This window comes from Amphibalanus amphitrite, unplaced genomic scaffold, assembly GCF_019059575.1.
Source record: "Amphibalanus amphitrite isolate SeventyFive unplaced genomic scaffold, NRLGWU_Aamphi_draft 000393F_arrow, whole genome shotgun sequence".
Classification (NCBI taxonomy): Eukaryota; Metazoa; Arthropoda; class Thecostraca; order Balanomorpha; family Balanidae; genus Amphibalanus; species Amphibalanus amphitrite.
Genome location: NW_024881887.1, coordinates 71,341 through 93,951, shown reverse-complemented (window position 1 = coordinate 93,951; position 22,611 = coordinate 71,341). Strand labels below are relative to the sequence as shown.

Here is a 22,611-nt window from a genome sequence, read left to right as displayed (position 1 = left end):
GGTGGGAGAAAGGTCCAATATGATGCCACGCCTATTGCCTATAGGTATATATACGTAATACGTATGTATTGGTACGCAAACGCATTGGTACCTATTGGACATTGGTAAAGTTAAAGCTAAAAGCTTTTAAGTAAGTTAACCCTCCCCCGCACATGGGGGGGGGGTTGCCACCCCCCACCCGGTAGTCTTTCTGCTCTGCACTCAACATTTTTAGAGCTAGAAGGCTGATTTTTCGTATAGCTGCTCCTCTATCCTTTTGTTATGTCCACTGAAAATTTCAAGTTTCTGTGTTTTTTGGTTTCGGAGATATGACCTTGTTTTTCAGGTCATGTCATGACCCATATGGCCAATTCTCAACATCTTGCGTTTGCCATGGGCCTTGTGAGCTTTTGACACCTTGATTTCGGCCTTTTTTGCCAGTCTTACCTCCCACCTATCATGGAACATGTTGTTCGACGATGTACAGGTGTCAAGGTCAGGGTCAAGGTCAACCTAGGTCATCTAAGATGATTGCGTTTTAAGCAAGCTGAATTTACTTTTTGTGAAGTTTTTTTACTGCATTTTTGGTAAAAGCTTCTCAGATCATGATTTCATGTAATATGGACACAAAAACAATCGGTGCACACATCAGTATACACACAGACACACACAGACATACAAACACAAATAATTGACCTTGACCTAACTTGACCTGAAATGACCTCAGCAGCAAAAATCTGGTCGGGTAGTGTGACAAAGAGGTTTTAGCTGGCTTGGCACCAGAAAACAGCATCGTCATCGGTATATGATAAACAGCGCACTTGATATCCAACGGTGACCCAAAACAGCAACATTTTTTAGCTTGACCTGACCTGGAAGGTCAATGACTGACCTGAGATGGTAAAACTGAGTATCATTGGATTCGTCTCTTCCCAAAGAATCTTTTTGGTCTTCACCGCTAAGCTCTATCTTAGCGGGCGGTGGCAACCCCTCCCCCCCCCCCCATGTGCGCTCTAGGATGGGAAAATTGCATGTGCGGGCGAGGGTTAAAAAAAAAACACCAACGCGGAGCGCTGCCGTTTTTAACCCGCGCCCTGATGGGGGGCCATTTTGGCCCCCCTGTGGTTTTTCTTAAATAGCGAGAAAACGGCGGCGCGCAGCGCCGCCAAATTTTGGTACCTTACTGGGCATCAATTTGACACTTTCACACAAAATTTCAAGCCACAGGTCACCTCGGGTCAGGAGTTATTGAGGTCAAACTGAGGTCATGTTCGAGTAAAAATGAGCAAAAAACATGACATCTTGAAACGCTCACCAATTCTACAGTTAACAAGCAATTTTAAAGTTCTTTAGGTGGCTGTGTACATAGAGATCTTATATACATAGAGATGACATGCACTTAAAATCGTGGCGATTCAGTGGGTCTTTTTAAGCAACTTATTTTCAGCCAGTAGCGTGCCAATATGGCTGAGGCATTGTTAGTCTGAAGAAATTATTACGTAGCGAGCGAAGCAAGCGTAGTCTTTCGTAGATTAACGGAAATTTCTGAGTATGAGCGGCCGGCCGGCCGTGGTTACGCTTTTGCGAGGCTTATATCTCAGCAACCACTTGACCGATTTACATTCGATGATTTTTCTAGGGTAGCTTCATTCCTTCTACCAAGTATTGGACTATTCTCGATGCATGTGGGTGACCGCTTATGCACGTGCCACGTGCAAAACGAAGTGGTGTCAGTTTTGCAATTGTTGCAATATCTTGGTAACTACTTGGCCCATTGCGCTGAAAGTTGGTATGTAGGTAGGCACCCACTAGGCAATGCATATCCATGTGCCACAGTTGGGGTGCTGCTGCACGTGCGCACGTGCAGGGGTCGATTCCAGATCTCGAGAACGGCTGAACCAATTGTGCTAAAATTGTATGAAAAATTGTATGTATATAAGATCTCTATGGCTGTGTAGAGAAAAGACGGCGCAACACAACTGCGATCTCGGATATTCGAAATTTTGGGATTTTAACCCCTAAAACTCAAAAAAATTATTTTTTGTAGAAAAACTCAAAAAAATCAAAATTGTTTTTGAATTTCGAAAAAAACCGGAATATATGTGATAGTCCCTGCGCTTTTCGATATACATACCAAATTTTAGATCAATACCTCTTTTTTTGGCCAAGTTATAGCGAAAAAACTGTTAACCCTGGCCCTGGCAGGGCATTTTTCATAACACGGCCTGGCAGGGGGGGTCGATGCGACCCCTCTTTCTATTTCTAGGCTCCTATGGCACCTAGAAACACCAAATTTGGTAGGTAGGTGGGCCCCCTGGAGTTCTCGCCCCTGTGCAAATTTGGTTGCTTTAGGTCAATATTTAGGGGGTTTTGGGGGTATAAATGTAAAAATTTCGCTAAAAACAGGTCAAAAGTTTTTCGCTTATAACTTTTGATCTAATTAAGATAGAGCAAAAGGAAAAGCAACAGTGAACTTAGCACGTCAAGGCGCGTCGAATGATATACTTTTTAGCTTGCTTAAGTGTACTTAAAGTTTTTCTTGAATTTTAAGTAAACTTAAATTAATAAATTAAGTTCAAGTTAACCAAATTGCATCATATCGCATATCATTCGATTCGGCTGATCACCAGGAACACAATGATACCATTTTTTAAGCTCTAGCGTCATTATGTGCCAAGTTATTGGCAAAAACGTCATTTGACCTCAGTTGACCTCATTTGACCTGACCCATGGATAAGTACACCAAACAAAGAAGCACCAAGTGACCTGCTGTTAAGTACTGTGGTTTCAAAGCACAAAAGTGATAGAACGAAGCGGATATCTCCAGTATTTTCCGAATTTAGTATTTTCCCTTAGGCTTAACATTACGACGTAATGACCTCTAGGGGAGAGCGGGGCCAGTTGAACCACTTTTTATATATTGACATGCACAGCGAGATCTAGTTGTCATATCGAAAAATGCACAATGCCATGAAAAAATATGCTGTAGGTATTGTATTGTATTGTATTTACGATCATGGGCGATCCTCACATGCTCTTTTGGCTTTATTTTAAGATATGTAAAATTATGTTTCAAACATATTTTGCTGCCAAACGCATGCTTATAAAACAGCTCTACGCCCGTTTCAAATGACCCCGATGCGAGGGTCAATTGAACCAGCCCATGGGGTCAATTGCACCTATCCTTAACAATGGGATGTTTTCCTCTTTAAGGCCACTTTCTAAAGGAGATATTTTGTCCGGTTTACTTTTCCAAATGCTACATTCAATAGGTCGTTGGAAAGCTAAAAGTGCAAAGTTCCTCATAATAGGTGACATAAAGTACATAGACTATGGTAAAATGGGCGGATGAGAAAAATGAGAAATATCTCAGTCTATAGTGTGCTTTCAAACAAAAGGCTGGAGAAAAATGGGTCAAAAATTGAGCTCTATTAAACTACTATTTCAGTTTAAAAGCTCATTTCAAAGGTGGACTATTTCCTTTAATGTTTACAGCCCCTGAACAATAATCATTGCAAAGGTCACCGGGGTCCATTGAAACGGCCTGTGGCCCTATTTCAACTGACCCTCAGAGAAGCGTTTCAATTGACCCCATCCGCTCCCGCCATCTCGCACGCGCCGTAAAGCACATGTCAAACGAGCTGGAGGGACGGCATCATGCTGAATGAAGGGCCAAATAAGGTGTTATTCCGGAGCCAGGAGTTCTTCTTTCAGCAAACAAAGGTATATGAGATATCACAAAATATTCATAAAACGATTTCTCCCAAACGCCCCTCAAAAACACAAAAACAAGTGTCAAATCAAAATTACCGTCCGTTTGCCGCCCAAACGCCGTTGACAAAGGAAGTGGTCGAGCGCGGATGCGCAGTGGTGTCGGCAACGCCATATGTTGCATATTGTTGAAAATAAAGCCATGTTTCATCTGACCCCGTGTTTCAACTGGCCCCGCTCTCCCCTAACTGACCTCAGGTCAGTGACCTCAAAAAACCCGAACTATATGTTATACAACTCGGTGAACTTAGCACATCCTGAAAGTTTGAAGGAAATCAGTCCAAAACTGTGAGTTGGACATGTGCAAAAAGAAAATTGAAATTTGACCATGACCTTGTACCGGTTTTTCTGACCTGGTGACCTGACCCAAGGTCACCCGGACCTGAAATTTTCAGGTCATATGTAAAAAGGTTGCCTTATAGGCTGTGCCAAATTTGGCGGCGCTGCGCGCCGCCGTTTTTACGCTATCTTCGAAAAACCTTAGGGGGGGTCGCATCGACCCCCCCTGCCAGGGCGAAGGTTAAAAATTGATGTCAAATTTTTGAACTCAATTTTTAGCAATTCTAGACCACGTAGCGCAAAACGGAGAACACCATTGAACTCCTCGTGACAAGCTGCATCGAATCCATACCCATTTTATGCAAAAATATCAACTTTGAAATTTGACCTAATTTGACCTGACCTTGACCTGACCTTCACCAAAACATGATCTCAACTGACCCCAAGGGCTGCCTGTCCCACATAATCGCATTTGGCATATAAAATGGACCATAAAACATGCATCAAATGATATTTTTAATATGTGACCCTCAGTGACCTGACCTCTGTGACCTGATCTGGCATCAGTGACGTCAAATAGCAAAATATGTGTTTTACGAACACCCCATCGATGATTTTCAATGAAATGCATTTTACGCGGGTTAACCCGAGGGTTAACCCGCGCCCTGATGGGGTCTGCCGAGCAACGCGGTCTGATGGGGGGAGCATTTTGCCCCCCCCCCCTCCCAAGATCTCGAGAACCACGCAACATAGCGACAAGCGGCTAAGGGCGTTGGATAGCCCCAACGGGGAACTACCTTGTGACCCAATTTCATTGACCTCGGTCAAACCGATGACGTCACAGGTCAGGTCAAAGGTCGAATTTTCACCGTTTAGAGGCATTTCAAGAAATGCGTTGTAAAATCGAGCAAAATGCATTTCATTGAAAATCATCGATGGGGAAATGTTCTTCAAACACATATTTTGCTATTTGAGGTCACTGATACCAGGTCAGGTCACAGAGGTCAGGTCACTGTTGGGGGTCACAATATGAAAGTGTGGTGTGATACATGTTTTATGGTCCATTTTACATGACAAATGCGATAATGTGGGTCAGGCAGACTTTTGGGCCAGCTTAGGTCACGTTTTGGTCAAGGTCAGGTTAAGGTCAGGTCAAGGTCAGGTCAAATTAGGTCAAATTTCAAAGTTGATATTTTTGCATGAAATGGGTATCGATTCGATGCAGCTCGTCACGGGGAGTTCAATGGTGGTCTCTGTTTTGCGCTACGAGGTCTAGAATTGCTAACAATTGAGTTCAAAAATTTGACGTCATCAATTTTTAACAGTTTTTTTCGCTATAACTTGGCCAAAAAGAGGTATCGATCTAAAATTTGGTATGTATATCGAAGAGCGCAGGGACTATCACATGTATTCCGTTTTTTCGAAATTCGAAAAAATTGGATTTTATTTAGTTTTTCTAAAAAAATCATTTTTTTTTTACTTTTGGGGGTCAAAATCCCAAAATTTCGAAAATCCGAGATAGCAGTTTTGTAGCGCCGTTTTTTTCTCAACACAACCACGTGAAGAACTTTAAAATTGCTTGTTAAAGGGACCCTCCCACCTTCAAAAAAGTTTATGAATTGGCATGAAAGTGATGTCGCTCGGTTCAGAAAGAGCGAAAACGAATATCTACCAAATTTCACCGAAAAATATTCACCGGTTTTCAAGATATTAGACTTTTACTTTTGTTTACTTTTTGGGATCTCCGCTGTTCCTAGCGACTTTATTTAAAAGTGCGGCATTTGTTGCGCGCAACGCAGCATATACCACCGCGTGCTACAAAACGTTTTAGTCAAACATTTAACGGACGTTCGAAAGCCTGATGACGTCATCAGATTCCCGTAATGGTTAAGAGATAGGGACCACGCTGGTCCCACCCTGCAAGTAAAGGGAAGAAATTTCTTGAACACCATAAAGCTGCGGGGGTTGCGACCAGGATAAATGGTGGTTTCTGAGCCTGGCCGCAAACTTGGCTATCTCAACTCAAAACTAATGTTAAGGTGGGAGGGTCCCTTTAAGTGTAGAATTGGTGAGCGTTTGAAGATGTCATGTTTTTTGCTCATTTTTACTCGAACATGACCTCAGTTTGACCTCAATAACTCCTGACCTGAGGTGACCTGTGACTTGAAATTTTGTTTGAAGGTGTCAAATTGATGCCCGGTAAGGTACCCAAAATTTGGCGGCGCTGCGCGCCGCCGTTTTCTCACTATTTAGGAAAAACCACAGGGGGGGGGGCAAAATGGCCCCCCATCAGGGCGCGGGTTAAGATATCTGCGAAAAACAAATCGTCAACTTGATGAATCGATAAAAATCACTAACATCTTAGGAGGCACACTGCTGAGTGTTGATACCAATGACCAATACACACTTATATACCTATAGGCAATAGGCATGTCTTTTGTGGCATCATATTGGACCTTCCTCCCCCCCCCTCGATCAGCAGCTTTGACTGCCGGGGATCGGGCCGGCCATGAGTCCCCCACCCTCAAACTGAAAGTCTGGATCCACCCTGGTGCCGTCGCTAATCGCGAACTATGATCAGCACACACATGTCGCGGTTTCCGGTTATATGTATCAGTATATGCAATGCATTATGCATAGATGTCGCAGCTATAGCGACACTTGCAATGCAAATTGTAGCAGACAGCAGTAGTCTCCCCTACCAAAGTGGTGGTTTTCTACCACAGATGCTCGTCAGGGTCGGAATTTCCAAATACGCTTAAGCGCCAAATTGTCGGACTTTGTTTCGCGCCGAAAAATAGCGCGTCAATATTGCGGATTGGTCAATATACCCTGAGCGCGTCAGTGAGCTCAGCCGAGGCGCGTGTGGGGTGCTGGCAGATTGCTTTCAATTTCAATTGCAATATATTGTTTACTTTTCGTTTTAAGCTCTGGCTGGCGATTTCTGTGGAACAATCCACCTTAAGTTAATAATGGCAAGCCGTACTCGAGATTACGAACAGGAAAAAGGTGAGACAGTTTCAATTACATCAACTGGAATTGCGCCGTCTTAGTTGGTGACTTCAGAGTTAATAGGGAAATAAGCTCAAATTAGAGAGCTCTGATGGTGATGCTGATGAGATGGTCGGGTTGTCACATTTGCATCGGTATCCCTCTAAACACAGGTCTGGTGGGAGGCCAGACTGCAAAGTATGGCAATTTCGACGAGATCTCGTCGGTGCGGGCTTGTTCGGCTGGTGCGGATTTTGGAGTGGTGCGGTGCGGATTTAGCCTGGTGCGGTGCGGATTTGGCTTGGACCTTGGTGCGGTGCGGACTTCGCTTGGTCTTCTTACCTGGCCGGGTTCCCTTGTTGACTGTTCTTTGGAAAGCCCTACAAATGCATGCCAGCCACGGTGACGCACGGTGACGGACCAAGGTTTTAGATTTACTCTACGAACTAGCAATTGTGGCAGAACAAATCCATTCTCGCCTCGGGAATTATTGTGATTACGACGTCATTAGAATGAAGACTGGCTGCGGTGGTGACTGGTATGTCACACTAGCGAGCAGCTGGTTTGGATTGCCAATCAGCACGCTACTTTGGAAGGACGTCATTGGTTTCACTCGTACAAAAGATTGTTGGGGCGATTTGATCAAGGCTCGTGAAATTCCCACGTGACATTTAGCATGTAGAAGGCCCACAGAGGGGGAGAAGTTCCGAATGTTACGTGACCCAATATGCCCTCCGGCGTCCTGTTTTCACCGGCGTCCGTCTATTTGCTCTATTTCAAACTTCCGGTACAAGCTATGTACCGTGGGTACAAAAGCGCGGCGCGGTCCCGTGGTGAGCGTTGCTCAAGCGGTAGGTAAGTGAAACTGAAATTGGACGGGAAATAATTATAGTGAGATGAATAGTCCCTTGCATTATAATTGCCTGTGGGTTCGGTGCGGATTTTTTGGGCTCTCGGTCCGCTTTGGTGCGGATTTTCCGGCTCAGTTTGAAGGGTTGGTGCGGATTTTGAACTTGGGCCGGTGCGCCTCGTCGACCTACGTGCCATACTTTGCAGTCTGGGTGGGAGGGCTTGGTAGAATGTGTAAATGTCAAGATAACAATAAAGTCCTGAGAAGATTTCAAGGATAATTTTTCATAATCTTACATTATTTGACATCCTGAATCCAAAAATGGGTAAATATTAACTGAAGCTCGTCAATACTTAACAAACAAGAAAAATGCACATTCTCAGTCGGGGGAGGTTTGGTCAATCGTTGTCATTTTTAGCACATGCAATTTTTGGCAACCATGTGCCAAAAATGACAACACTATCAGCTATTTTTGGCAATGATGAAGCCTATTTCACTCCTCAGTGAGGAAACCACGATTTTGGAAATACAAGCACTGATTTTGGAAAAGAAGTGCTGCCACCTTGACCTGGTGCAAGAAGAACAAACCAGCTTTGTTTTAAAGTCATTTTTTCCCCAGGAAATTAGCTATGTATAGTTACTTTTCGGATTATTCTCTGGGATAATAATATCTAACTCACATGTCCATATATTTCAGATGATGTTGCTCACCCTTGGTCACTGGACAAAATAAAAACAATTCAGTTGGTGACATACCAGGGAAATAAGCTAAAATTAGAGTGCTCTATTTATTGCTCCTGCCCCATGTTGAAGAGATACCCCTAAAAGCGTTATCTTTAATCGGCCCTTACGCAGCAAGGCAATACTTCTCAGACCGGTGGATGGTATCAATAGAAAGAGAACGCGTCAAATATTTACATGAACCAATTAAAATAAAATTAAAATGTTTATTAAGTGAGGAAATTAGTCCCAAACATAAGCGAAATATTGCTCCTACCTCAGCGACGGCATAGACCCGGGAACAGGGGGGGGGCAGCGGGGGCGCTTGCCCCCCCCCAACTTGGGAGCCGAGGGGGCGGCGCCCCCTCAACATTGAGGCAGCGAGAAAAGATCTTTCCTCCCTTTTCCGGACTTCTTTCCTTCTTGTTTCCTTCTAAACATCAACACACGGCATTTTCCTTGCCATCTGAATGGTTTCTGCTGATACAGTATCGATTTGACAACATCTGCTATTGTCATCCCGCTTTGATTTGGGCTTGACCTTGGCCATAAGTTTGGCAGGCCAGATTTTATACTGGACCATTTTGAGTCAACTTTGAGAAATATATAACGTACAACGATGGTAAAATCGTTGCTATAGGCATAACACAGTTTACCCGCTCCGGGTGTGAGGGAGGGGTGTGGGGCAATGAGTGCACTGACGTGGCGCCCTCGGAGGGCCGGTATGGGATTAAAGCTCAGCGACATTAAGGGCTTGTGTGGTGCCTTCGGTTATCGGAAGCACCCTCAGAATCACCGGCGTAAGGCCCTCAGAGCCGCCGGCAAGGGGCCTTTAGAGGCACCGGTGTGGGGCCGCCATGCAGGTGCCGGTGTGGGCGCTCAGAGGTGCTAGTGTGATTCTCTTAGAGGCGCCGATGAGGGTCCTTACAGGCGTTGCTGTGGGCCCTCATAGACGCTGGTGTTGGAGCCGTTACAGACGGGTGCGGGGCCTTTAGAGCTGCTGACGCGAACTCTCTACAAGCCGGCAGGGGGTCTCAGTGACCGACAAGGGGTCCTTAGGCCGACAGAAGAAGTCCTGTGGGGTCCTTAGAGATCGGCATGGTAGGTACTGTCAGACGCCGGTGGGGCCCTCAGAGTCACTGGTGTGGAGTCCTCAAAAGTCACCAGTGGGTGGCCTTTAGATGCGCAGGTGTTGGTTGGGTGTGGGACCGCCGCAGCACCCCGAACCAACTCATAGCGCGATAGTTTAAGTTAAAGTTTAAAAAGAAAAGGAGGAGCCGTTGCAAAGGCAATTCCTCAAAACCGCCAAGTTCAAGTTCAAGTTCAAGGGTCCTCGGAGCCGCCGATATAGGGCTTTAATAAGGCATTGGTGTAGGCACTCAGAGTTGGGGGTGTGAAACTCTCAAGAGACACCGGTGTGGACCCTCATCGGCGCCGACGAGGGCCCCACAGTTGCCGTTATGGGGCCTTCAGAAAAATAAGTGTGGAACCATCACAGGCAGGAAATGCCCCTAGAACTAGCCCCTCATAGGCCGGTAAGACCTCTCAGAGGCCAGTAACGGGCCTTTGGGGATCACCGAGGTGTCATTAAAAGCCGCAAGAGGCCCTCAGAAGCCGGCGTGGGGCCCTTATGGAGATCGTAGTGTGGCTATTTAGGGCCCATGAGGTGCTCTAACGAGCCCCATGGGGCCCTTCTGAGTAGAAATTGCCATCGTTAACCCTCAGGCCTCACCCTCGGGTCAAATGGCGCCGCAGGGCCCCTCGGACCCGAGGTTCCCTTTGAACCCGATGGGGGGGGGGGGGGGAGATACGTGTCCCCTTAGACCCCTAGCTACGCCACTGTTTAATATGCATCATGTCAAGTATTTTAGGCTCGCCCCCCCCCCCCCCCCCCCAACTTGAAAATCGTTCCCGGGCCCCTGAGCGACGGAGCTCCCCGCAGTCAGCTGAGAAGCCGAAATAAAAGCCACCATCCTCCTCCATAAGTCAATTTTAGAGCAGCCAAGTGGGCCGATGCGGGGGCGTCCACCACACTGAGATAAGACGTGGCTAGCAATTGCAAACCGCCATAGAAATCAATATCTTAATGCTTACAATATGGGATGATAACTCTGAAGCTGGAGTGAAAGCATGAGTGAGTAGGTTGCAAGAAACGAAATGCATAGATCGGTTGAATTATGTACAATAGGCACAGCTCAATAAATAAAGCCATTTCTATGATGTTGACATTTGACATATAAGTCATTAACCCTTCCTCTCCTCACTGAAGTGCATTGGCAGTTGCCTGCATAGTTTTTTAGCACGAGTGTAATTCGCCTTCGGACCAGTGTTGCCGCGGGCAGATTTTACAGCGTACCAAGATCGCATCCAAATCGTACCAGATTGGCTGTTTCTGGCTGCGTACCATACCAGATCGGATCGTAGTAGGTCAAAACGTTCTTAATTCAGTACTATAAAAATAGACATAATTGCGGTATATTCATGCCAGCAAGTAATTTATTACCCATTTAACCCAGTCATTCCACTTAATCGTCTCCCAGCGTCGCCCCATAAAGACAGAAAGGTGCTCAGCTGAAAGCCCGAATTCATGTGTACCTAAAATTGGCATAAAAATCGAAATCCTGCCCTTCCGAGAGGGGGAGGGGGCACTCCAGTGTACCGTTGAGACTGGCGATTGCACCCAGGATCCTAGCTTGCAATGAAGGAGTGAAAATTGCCATAGTATCATGCCAGTGAGAATGGAAAATTATTATTTGCTGGGTGTCATTTAGTTTTCCAACCAAATCGCACAACTTTGGGACACTGATTCAAACAAGACTCTTCCCTTAGCACTTCGGCCGTCGACGCAACTCACATTTCACTGTTCACAATACAACTCCGATTCCCAACTGACGACACAAACTCTTATATGTCCTTGGACAAAACTACCTCAGCCTGCAGCCGGCGGCCCGTCCTTGGCAGCCGGCATGGCGCGTGAATTTTCCACTTGTTTACTTCTGCTAGCACACAACAGGAATAGGTAGGCCTATTAATAATTCCGAATCTGATGCATGACAAATTATGATAAACACCATCCTTCCTGACTAAAATAATTGTTTTTTTTTTAGCTTGAAAGAAATATTAAAATGCCAAAAATGCATTTCGGCGAAAAAGTACCAGATTTCGTTCCTGCGTACCTCCGTACCAGAAAGGTCGAAAGAGTACCAGATCTGGTACTATAGTACCAGGACGGCAACACTGCTTCGGAACGCCCTGCATGTTGCTAGGCTGCTGCAATGACAACGAACATACGAATACTGCCTTCATTTGTAAACGTTTGTTTTAAGGCGGTCTTTGACGTGCAAGGGGGCATGCCTGTTGACAACTTGAGTTTCTCCGAATTTCAAAAATTCCCAGAATGTAAATTCCTTATGCACTGTTGTAGGTACAGCTATGTTCACAAGCTTTCGTTTCCTACTGTTCTAAAAAGGATGATATTTGTCGATTTCGTGTGCCGCTGATAGGAGGGGGCGTTTAATAATTAGGCCCAGTGCTTTCTGCAGCCGCGAGTACCTACCTTCAAAAGGGAAAATGATCGAATTCTAGGTAATTTTTTAGCTCGCTCTGGATTCGGATGCATACGATGTAAAAAAAAGTAAAAAGTAAAAACGGCATTCCACGATAGATCGTACCAGGCCCGTCACCCTCATCTCTCAGATTTGAATGAAAATCGGTTCTAGGGGTAATCATAGGCCCCAAAGACGCCTGGCAAAATATCAGACTTCTCAGATCAAAACTTTTTGAGTTATATTGCATTACATTTATTAACTTTGGTTTATCACGGTGAGTTTGATGGCCTATAACTCAAAAACGGGTTAAGCAACCAACAAACGGTGAACAGCACTAAGCTTGCGATGAATCAATAGACGCGTTTACATAGGGTTTGTTGCAAGCTTATATCTCCGTCCGTGATGTTGCAAAAGATGCCAATGGTGCTGAACAATTTACAAAATGATCCCCTCTAAATATTTGAAGACCACTGCATCGAAATTATCGCCAAATTAACGAGCTTGAGCCTCTTCAAATATGCTATGTAACCCGGGTTAATGATTAATATAACTTTTTAAAAATTCCAAAGAAAAATTTTCTTTGTTGAACAAAAATCTTATTCTTTTTTCATTTGCCTCTAATGTTTTTTGGGACCAAAATTTTTCACATTTTTATTTTTTCAAGATGAACTTCATGTCATTGTAAATCGACATGCAAAAAATTAGAAAGGTGTTCTTTCATAAGTTCCTCATTTTCCCGCAAACAAAATGCGTTTCGAGGGGATTAACCCGCGCCCTGGTGGGGTCTGTTTATAACGCGACCTGGTGGGGGGGGGGGGCTATTTTTTGCCCCCCCTCGTATCTCCGAAACTACTGGACGGATCCGCAAAATTCAAACGGCGTTCGAAAGGCCTGTCAAATTTGTCGAAGGAAACCAAATTTCATTGACCTCGGGGTCACCGATGACGTCACAGGTCAGGTCAAAGATGAAATGTTTCACCGTTCACGGGTCTACTAGGGAATGCGCTGTAACACCGAGGAAAACGCATTTTGTCGAGAATCAGCGATAGGGCGTCAGTTGCCTAGTAGATATGTTGCTATTAGAGGTCACTGACAATACCAGGTCAGGTCACAGGTCAGGTCACCAAGGGTTACAGGTCAGGTCACATGAGCCCAACTTTACTAAGGTTGTGTGATGCATGTTTTATGGCCAATTTTTCATTTCCAACTCAATGGTGTTGGTTATAAGCAGGGCTGCGGAGTCGGAGTCGGAGTCGGTCGGAGTCGACAGTTGTGACCGGAGTCGGAGTCGGAGTCGATTTTAGAAACCCGAGCCGGAGTCGGAGTCGGAGTCACCGAAAATCTGTCGACTCCGCAGCCCTGCTAGGTCTGCGGAGTCGGAGTCGGGAGTTGGAGTCGGTCGGAGTCGACAATTCTGCCCGGAGTCGGAGTCGAAGTCGGAGCTGGTTTTTGAAAGCCGGAGTCGGAGTCGGAGTCGCCGAAAATCCATCGACTCCGCAGCCCTGGTTATAAGACTATCAGGTACGGCTTAGGTTACTTTCTGGTGAAGGTCAGGTCAACGTCAGGTTAAAGTGACCATCCCACCTTAACATTAGTTTTGAGTTGAGATAGCCAAATTGGTGGCCATGGCCTGCAAATACCGGTTTCGGCACTCACAACATCCAAAAATGCTTTAATTCGGAGATATGGAATTTCAAACTTGCAGTTTTCGGATTCTAAGGGGCTAATGCATTGAGATGCCCCCTTAGAATTTGTGACGTCAGCGGTGATCTAACGATTTTAAAACCTTATACTAACATCTTTGTAAAGCAGTGGTGGTATATGCTATTTGCGCGCAACATCTGCCGCGAACGCCGCACTTCCAAAATGAAGTCGCTAGGAACAGCGGATATCCCAAAAAAGTAAACAAAAGTAAAAGTCTAATATCTTGAAAACCGGTGAATATTTTTCGGTGAAATTTGGTAGATATTTGTTTTTGCTCTTTCTGAATCGAGCGACATCACTTTCATGCCAATTCATTAACTTTTTTGAAGGTGGGAGGGTCCCTTTAAGGTCAGGCCAAAAAAGGTCAAATTTTAAAGTTGATAGTTTTGCATAAAATGGGTATTGATTCGATACAGCTCGTCACGGGGAGTCTAATGGTGGTCTTTGTTTTGCGCTACGGCGTCTAGAATGGCTAAAAATTGAGTTTGAAAATTTGACGTCATCAATTTTGAACAGTTTTTTCGCTATAACTTCGCCAAAAAAAGAGGTATCAATCTAAAATTTGGTATGTGGATGGAAGGCGGTAAGGACTATCACATTTATTCCGGTTTTTGCGAAATTCAAAAAACTTTTTGGATTTTTCGACTATTATATCCAAAAAATCTATTTTTTTATTTTTGGGGGTCAAAATCAAAAAATTTCAAAAATCCGAGATAGCAGTTTTGTAGTCCTGTCAATTCTACAGCTTTTATGTCTTTATCATTTTTCTGTAATGCAAAGCTATAGGCCTGACAGCTCTTCCCGCGAAACCCTTTTTTGGGTCGAAAACGGCAGAACATGACGTCACTCTGACGTCATTTCCGGCCAACCTATCATAGCTTTTGGAAAAAATTTTGGTCACAATGTGTAAAATTGATGTCCAGGAGGGTACTGAAAGTTTGGTGACGATCGGCGCAGCGGTTCTGGAGATATATTGAAAAGTCTGGAGGGGGGGGGGGGCAAAAATAGCCCCCTCCCCACCAGGTCGCGGGTTAATACGACCCCAGCACGCCGTTTCGCTTCTAATAGAGCTGGAGCCTCGCGGAAAAAACGAGCGTGTGTGCGGTTACAAGTCGCAGCGATTGGTACCCGATTTTAAGGTCTCAGGTTAACCGGTAGCGTCTGAGGTCAGGTCAAGTGACTGAAGTTACAGGTTCGGTTTTTAGTAAATAACTTCGCAAAAAATGGCCGCAGAGCCGCGATTTTGGCATCATTGTGTTCGCCTAGCTCAGGTGCGTCGAATGATATGCTTTTTGTTTGGGCGAGGTCAACTTAAGTAGTTGACCTCGGGTCAAGGTCAGGTCAGAGCCCCGCAGGTCACGAAGCTGGGCAAAGGATATCATATGGCATATCATTCGATTCGGAAGGTCTTTCCGGGTCTATTGGTGGCTTACCTGACTCTCTAGCTCCATTTGATCGGGAGTTATTGACGAAAAACTCGTACGACCCTAGTGACGTCATAAATGACGTCACGCAAGGCTAACAATGCAAAAGTGAAGCATTGGACTTTGCAAGGAGTGCATGAAATCACGATACGATGTACGTGAGATAGTTTTAGATCATACTCGGCGCCAAAATAACAGTTTTTATATTTCACCATTGACTTATAACATTGATGTCACATGACCGACCTGACCTCATGTGACCTTTAAAAATTCCCAGATATACAAGTTGTGAGACCTCTGGAGGACACCATATATATGCGTCCTGTAACTTTCATCTCGGACAGGTATGGTCATTGGTGTCCAAAACAATGACAGAACCAAACAGCCTTTTTCACTACCGCGCTTATAGGAAAGAGGGTTGGATGAACCCTCTTTTCATTTTTCAGATGACTCGGACCTTAATTGAAATATCAGTAACCCGTGATGTCACTAGGCAGCTTTACCACGCCATTTGTAAGCTCTCCTCCCGAAATCACTATTCGAGACCGTTATCGTGACGCAAAATAAATACATTTATAGAAAGAACACCTTCCTAATTTTTTGGATACTTCTTAACAATGAGCCAAACAAGTGCTGGACATTAGAAAGGCGCCTTCGGCGCTCCGAAATGATCGTGGAAGGCGCAATCCAGGGCGCCTGGGCGCCTGCTAGATTTGGGAGGGGCTAAAGCCCAGTGTGCCCCCCCCCCCTCCCTTGGCTGCGCCCCTGACCCAGAGGTCAATGAAATTGGACTTCCCTCGACAAATTTGACATGGCTTTCGAAACGCCCTTTGAATTTAGCGGATCCGTCCAGTAGTTTCGGAGATACGAGGGGGGGGGGGGCAAAATCCCCCCCACCAGGTCGCGTTATAAACAGATCCCACTAGGGCGCGGGTTAAGATTGACCATTGACCTGACATTGACCGGTCACGTAAGCTCAAATTCCTAGTTTTGGAATTGCTCAAAATGCGTCTTGAGAGAGCTTTCTCATGCCTACCGCCTCCTGTATCTGATGTCATGTGTTTTTTTAGAGATAATCTGGGGGGGGGGGCATTAACCCTCGCCCGCACATGCCATTTTCCCACCCTAGAACGCACAGGGGGGGGGGGGGTGGCACCCCCCCCCCAGCGCCATTTCGTTCCTGCTAGAGATAGAGCTTCGCGGCAAAGACCAACAGATTCTTTGGGAAGAGACGAATCCAATGGTACCCAATTTTACCTCATTAGGTCAATCATTGACCTTCCAGGTCAGGTCAAATTAAAAATGTTGCTGTTTGGGGCCACCGTTGGAATATCACGTGCGGTGCCCATCATATACCGATGGCGCTGCCGTTTGTGGTGCCAGGCCAGCTAGAACAGCTTTTTGTCACACTATCCGACTAGGTTTTCACTGGCTGTGGTCATTTCAGGTCATGCTAGGTCAAGGTCAACGATATGTGTTTGCATGTCTGTGTGTGTCTGTGTGTATACTGATGTGTGCACCGAATGGTTTGTGTGTCCCTTTTACATGAGATCATGATCTGAGAAGCTTTTACCCAAAATGCAGTCAAAAAACTTCACGAAAAGTAAGTTCAGCAAGCCTAAAATGCAATGTTTTTAGACGACCTAGGTTGACCTTGACCCTGACCCTGACATCTACACATCGTCGAATAACATGTTCCATGATAGGTGGGAGGTAAGACTAGCAAAAACATACCGAAATCAAGGTGTCAAAAGCTCACAAGACCCATAGTTAACGCAAGATGTTCTTTAGGGTCGTTAGGGTCATGACATGACCTGAAAAACAAAGTTTTATCTCCTAAACCAAAAACCACAGTAACTTGACATTTTCAGTGGACGCTGAGAAAGGATAGAGAAGCAGCTATGTTACAGCTCGGCGAGTTTGAATTTCATTATCGACTGTCTGGCGGAAGCGCCTGACAGAATAGCACCTCGGGATTGTGTATCTGAAATTGTACATTTTTGTCTGGGAATTTTAGGGACGGATTGAGACTGAATCAGGACGAATCAGGACGGAATAAACGGACGAACAGGAAACTTGATGTATTGATAATGAAAGGAAAAATGAATTACGATAATTCGGACTAACGAGTAAATAGCATTTCAAAATTTTGATACGGATTCAATTACACATAAAACGCTGGATCTGCTACATAATCTGGCGACCGTGACAGGACACTGTGATAGAAAATGGATCGCTACATAGAACTAGCTGCAAACCATGGTCTATTTGGACTGGAAGCCTTAGAATTCGCAGCAAAGCAGTATGAAAAGGACCAGGAACGGGAAGAAAGAAGACTCGTGAGAGAGAAGGACAGTGAAGAAAGAGAAAAAGAACGAGAACGTGAGGAAAGGGAGAAAGAAAGACAGTTCGAACTCGAAAAGCTTCGTCTAAGTAATAGCTCCAAAGTGAACCAGCCTGTAACTTCCAGGAAGTTGCCGAAACTCCCTCCATACGAAGAAAATGAAGATATAGACATATATCTAACCCGGTTTGAAAGAATAGCACAGGGGAGTGATTGGGACCGAGATGACTGGGCGGTATCCCTCAGTGCACATCTAACTGGAAAAGCCCTAGAAGTGTATCATCGATTGAGCGCAGAAGAAGCAGATGATTACGACGTACTCAAAGAGGCATTACTGAAACGATTTGGCTTAACTGCCGAAGGCTTCCGCAAGCGACTACGTGAATCTCCTCCAGAACCAGACGAGACGCCGGGCCAGTACATCACTCGCCTGACTACCTACCTGGAGAAGTGGATGTCGCTGAGCGAAATTCGGGCTTCGCTGGATGGTCTCAGACAGCTGACGCTCATTGAACAGTTCCTCTCGGCGTGCCCAAAAGAACTAGAGCTCTTCTTGAAACGGAACGGCCATGGTACTTTGGAGGAAATCTCGTGTGCCGCCGAACAATTCTTGACAGCCAGCGGGCAGACCCTTCACAGCATGCGCATGACAGAAAAGGGTGCCAGTCAGAAGCGCAGCTGGAGGGTCCCCTCCCAAGCGACGCTGGTACCGGTGAATTCATCCGCCGCTGCACTTCAGGTCATGACCAAGAAAACGCCGAAGTGTGCCTTCTGTCTCTTAGGACACGAAACCGTGCAATGCAAGAAGACCGAAACGCTATCTGTGGATGAGCGTCGGCGACGGCTTCTCGCCGCTGGGGCCTGTTTCAACTGTTTGGGCCCATCGCACATCGCACGGACATGCAACGACGAGAAGCGGTGTGAGAGCTGTGGTAAAAGACATCACATTATGTTGTGTGCCGAAGAACAGCCTGCAGAGTCGATCATTGCGGCGCAGTCACAGGTCGTGGAGAAAAAGAGGGTTCTGTTTCAAACAGCTCGGGCGGTGGCTGTTGGACCCGCCGGCAACAAGAATATCAGAGTCCTCCTGGACACCGGATCCAACCAATCATTCATATCGACCGGTCTCTCTCAGGAGCTGAAGTGTGAACAGCGCGGTACGCAGCAAAAAACAATATCAACATTCGGTGGAAATCGCATGGCACAGAAGCGTATGAGGTCGGTCAACATCACCCTGATGAACACACGCGACCCCATGAAATATGTTAACCTGACCGTCTCAGAAATCGACCGCATCTGCGGCCCACTCAATGAGGCGCCGGTCGACCTGAAGGGTACAAACCTCTGAAAGACCTAGTCCTTGCCGATTCTCCGGCTGAATGGCACTCCGATGATATCGACGTCCTAATTCCAACCAGCATTGGAAGGGTCCACAAGATCCTACGGAAAATGGAAGAGGCTGTTGAGATCCCGCCCGGTCAGGCTCTCGGGGATCACGGCCGCTGCGCCGTGGAGGACCGAGACAAGGCCGAGGCGTTCAACAGGACCTATGCCAACGTGAGCCGTCAAGTACGAGCCAAACGCCAGGACACCAAGACCAAGGCGGAACTGAGGACACTCAACGGAAGAGAGTGCCAATGTGGAGGCGCCCGCTCCGGGGTTTGTTCTCCGTTTTCACCCCAGGAGCTGGAAGCGCAGCTCCCAAACATGAAGTGCCGGAAGGCTCCGGGCCCGGATGACATCTGCGCGGAACATCTGCGCCACCTGGGCCCGGTTGCCAAGGCCGCGCTCCTCCGCCTGATTAACAAGACCTGGGCCTCGGGTCTCACGCCGTCGGCGTGGCGGCGGGTGACCATCGTCCCGATCCCCAAGGCAGGGAAGGACCCGAAACTGACTTCCAGCCACCGACCGATCGCCCTCACCAGCCACCTCGCCAAACTCGCCGAGCGACTGGTCGCTGCGCGACTCACACACGTAGTCGAGCGCGACGACCTAATCCCATGCGAGCAGGTCGGCTTCCGCCGGGGCAGATCGGCCGAGGAAAACCTGGCTAGACTCGTTCAGCGCGTGCAAGATGGATGGAACAGGCCGAAACCAAGGGGAAAACCGGTCGACGGGAAGACCGCCGAAAAGTTCGCCCTGCTTGCGTTTGATTTCTCCAGAGCCTATGACGTCATAGACCACAGGATGCTCCGACTGAAACTGCTCCGGCTCGGAGTACCCAAGTGCCTGACGAACTGGGTCTGGGCGTTTCTCCGAGACCGTAGAGCGGCTGTGGTGGTCAACGGCACAAGAAGCAGAGAGCGCCCCTACCGAGCCGGCCTCCCCCAGGGCAGTGTGCTGGCCCCCACACTATACACGCTGTGGGCCGCGGACCTGATCACCGCCCTGAGGTCTGTTCCCGGTACCGAAATCTTCATGTACGCTGACGATACAGCGACACTAAGCAGCGGAGCCACAATAGAGCAGGCAGGGAGACGAGCCCAGCAAGCAGCGGACGCCATCTCCGCGTGGGCTGACCGATGGAAGATGCGCGTCGCTGGGGAGAAGACCCAGGCGCTTGTTCTGTCCCAGTGGGCCCGCGACGCATCGAGGCTCTCCATCCGGGTCGCCGGAGCGGAGGTCACCGGTGGTACCACACTGCGTCTCCTGGGCGTCTCTTTCGACCGGCTGCTACACTTTGGAGCCCACTGCAACGAACTGCGTAAGAAGGTGCGCCCCCGCACGGCCCACCTCCGTCGCATGACCGGTAGGAGATGGGGCCTGACCGAGCGGCAGCTGAGAACCGTCGCTAACGGCTACGTACGGGGTGCACTAGAGTATGCAGCGGGTGCGTGGCTGCCTGCTGCGTCGGAGAGCCACCTCACCCTGGTCGACCGGGAGCTGAGAGCTGCCGCCAGGGTGGTGACGGGCTGCCTAGCGTCGACCCCGTCACACGCTCTGATGGCGGAGGCGGGCCTTCCCACTGCACACATGTGCCGCGACATCAGAGCGGCGCGCCAGCTAGCTCTGGCGGCCTCGCTGCCTGCAGGAGACCCGCTCAGAACCCTGGCTGACTCGTCGCCACCAAGACGTCTCGCGGCGACCCTCGGCTGGCGAGACAGAGGCCGTGAGATATTCGCCCGCCTGTCGCCGGGGGGCGAGCCCCTCACCATCGAGGAGCGGCTCCATGTCTCCGCCCCGCCATGGCAGGACGGCGGAGAGGTGTCCTTCCACCTGGAGGTGGGCCCCGACGGCTCCAGGGACCGCCCGCCGGAGCTGAGAAGAAGGGCGGCGGAGGAGCGGTTGGAGTCGTTCCCGGCGGACGCCACCTGGATCTGGTCGGATGGCTCTGCCGAGGAAGGAGTGCACCGCGGTGGAGGAGGAGCGCTGATCGTGGCCCCCGACGGTGCCACAAGAGAGGTCCGTGTCGCCGCTGGCCGCCTCTGCTCAAGTACGCGAGCGGAGCTGTTCGCGCTGAAGGCCGCGCTGGAGGATCTGTCTTCGACAGCAGACCGGGATACGACGCGCCCGATCATCATCTGTCTTGACTCAAAAGCGGCACTGGCTCTCCTCAAGAGCGGTCCAGCGGCCCAGCGGACGCCGGTAGCAGCCGACATCTGGAAGGCGCTACAAGGCATCAGTGCGACCGGCCAGCCTATCCAGCTGCAATGGGTGCCGGCGCACTGTGGGCTGCCGCTGAACGAAAGAGCGGACGGCCTCGCCAAGGAGGCCAGTGCCCTGCCACAAGAGGACACACCTATAGATGTCACCACAGTGACCAGAGCGGCCTCCCGCTCAGCTTCTGCAAGGTGGAGGGAGGCCTGGCCGGACGGGTGGCACAAGGAGATCTGGGGCTCCCGCCTGCCGGGCCCGGTGGAGGGCGAAGACCGCTGCTCTGCGATTGATGTCCACCAGCTCCGAGCCGGCCACTGGTCCTGCTCGGAGCAGTACCTTCACCGCATCGGCCGCCGACCGTCGCCTGGATGCGAGCAGTGCGGCTCCGTGAGGTGCCCGGCCGCGTTGTGCCGTGTGTGCCGAGAGGAGGCCGACACCCCACGGCACGTCCTGCTGCGTTGCCCGGCGCTGGCGGGACGCCGCCTGGCACGAGTGGGCACGATCCACCCTACGATGACCGACCTACAGGACGACGGCGTGGTGGCGGCTTTGGCCGCCGGCTTTCGAGCCCAACTGAGCCGTCTGGCTACGCCCCCCTAGTGGGGGGCCGGAGGGAACAACAACAACAACAACAACGTCCTAATCGGCATGGATTACTATCAGGATATCGTGAATGGTCCTGTGACAACTGGAGAGGATGGTCCAGTCGCCTGGGAGACAATATTCGGTTGGGTGCTGGGAGGACGAGCAACCACCGATGGGACAGCTCCTGACCAAAGCGTGATGTTTCTACACGCTGGGACACCCAAAGAAGACAGGGAGCGGCTGTGGACGCTGGAATCCATCGGAATAGAACCTCCATCGTTTCCATCGAAAGTAGAAGAGAAGCGAGCTGACGAGAGCGCAGCAGTTCGGCACTTTGAACAGACCTGCTCACGTAACGCGAACGGAAGATACGAGGTGCGCTGGCACACCAAAGCGGACTTTGACGACGTTCCATCAAATGAAGGATTGGCTCGTAAGTGTCAGGAGCGATGCGAGATGTCTCTGGACCGTTCCGGGCGACGATCTGAACATGAGCAAGCCATGCAACAATACCTGGAGCACGGCGTTTCTGAGCGTGCACCGGAGGCCGGAAAGCTGCGCAAGATGCACCACCAGCGGCAGGCGGCCGAGTCCGACGGACTGGGCATGAACGTGCAAACACTCAGCCTGGTGGCCGTCATCACGATACTGATGATGTTCGCCGTCCACTGCACCTGGCTCACCAGCAACGCCTACAGCAGCTCCAGCATCGTGCTGGCCTCCTACAGCGGCGGAGAGAGGAACATCCTGGACAATTTCTGCGAGGGCTACTACTGGCTGTGGCAGAACACGCCCGAGGACGCCCGCGTCATGTCCCTG

General features: G+C 48.6%; 1 pseudogene; it reads left to right on the top strand.

Moving 5' to 3' along the window:
* Window positions 1–6,843: 6,843 nt before the first annotated feature.
* The window catches only part of LOC122390361, an 86,780-nt pseudogene continuing 71,012 nt past the window's right edge, over window positions 6,844–22,611 (top strand).